Here is a 915-nt window from a genome sequence, read left to right on the forward strand (position 1 = left end):
TATAAACCTCAAATACATAGTAAAATTCATTTTTTTAAAAAGTGACAGCATACAGGTAAAAATCCAAATCTGGCTAACCCAAATCTGTGCTCTTTCACTGGGTTGTCCTAAGACTGGAGAGCTAAGAATATTTTTTAATGTACATTTCGTTGGTCGTTTTGCATACTTCTCAACAAAGTGCTTGTTCTTGGGGAGCTTGTATCTAATAGGGGTTTACAGCAAATAAACAAATAAGGATAATGCACTGGGGGTGACAAGTGTTATGAAGAATAATAAGGTGTAGGGGAAAGAAAGAGGTGGCAGCGGCAACGTTGCTTTATGTAGGGTGACTAGAGAATGTCTCCCTGGGACATTTGAGCGAAGACCTGAGCTGAGAGCATTTCAGGGATTCACAAGTGCAGATACCCGTGGTAGGGAGCAAAGAGAATGTTGCCTTCGCAGACGAGCGAGGAGGTCCTAGTGTCTGCAGCAGAGGGAAGGAGGATGCGTTGTTGGTGTCGGGACGTAGAGAGTGAGGAGATGAGGTTAGACAGGCGGTGGTGGCAGGGTACATGGTAGACCATGGTAAGGATTTTGGATTTTCTCTTTGAGTGAGATGGAAATCACTGGAGAATTTTGAAGAGTGATATAATCTGACACATTTTCCAATGAACACTCTGACGTGTGTGTATGTGCGCACACAGTGTGAAGGACAGTGGTGGAAGTGGGGAGGCAGGAAGTGGAGGCCAGCTAGGAGCCTGCTGCAGTGGTGCAGGCTTGGGGTTGGGTCAAAGCTGTGAGGCTGATGAATAGTGGTAGGGTTCAGGATCTACTTCAAAGGAAGAGATGATGCGATTGACTCATGGATTGCATGTGGGATGGAACAGAAAAAGCAGAATTCAGAAAGATTCCAAGTTTCGGGACCTAAATCATGGG

This window comes from Propithecus coquereli, unplaced genomic scaffold (genome assembly GCF_000956105.1).
Source record: "Propithecus coquereli isolate 6110/MARCELLA unplaced genomic scaffold, Pcoq_1.0 Scaffold97, whole genome shotgun sequence".
Classification (NCBI taxonomy): domain Eukaryota; kingdom Metazoa; phylum Chordata; class Mammalia; order Primates; family Indriidae; genus Propithecus; species Propithecus coquereli.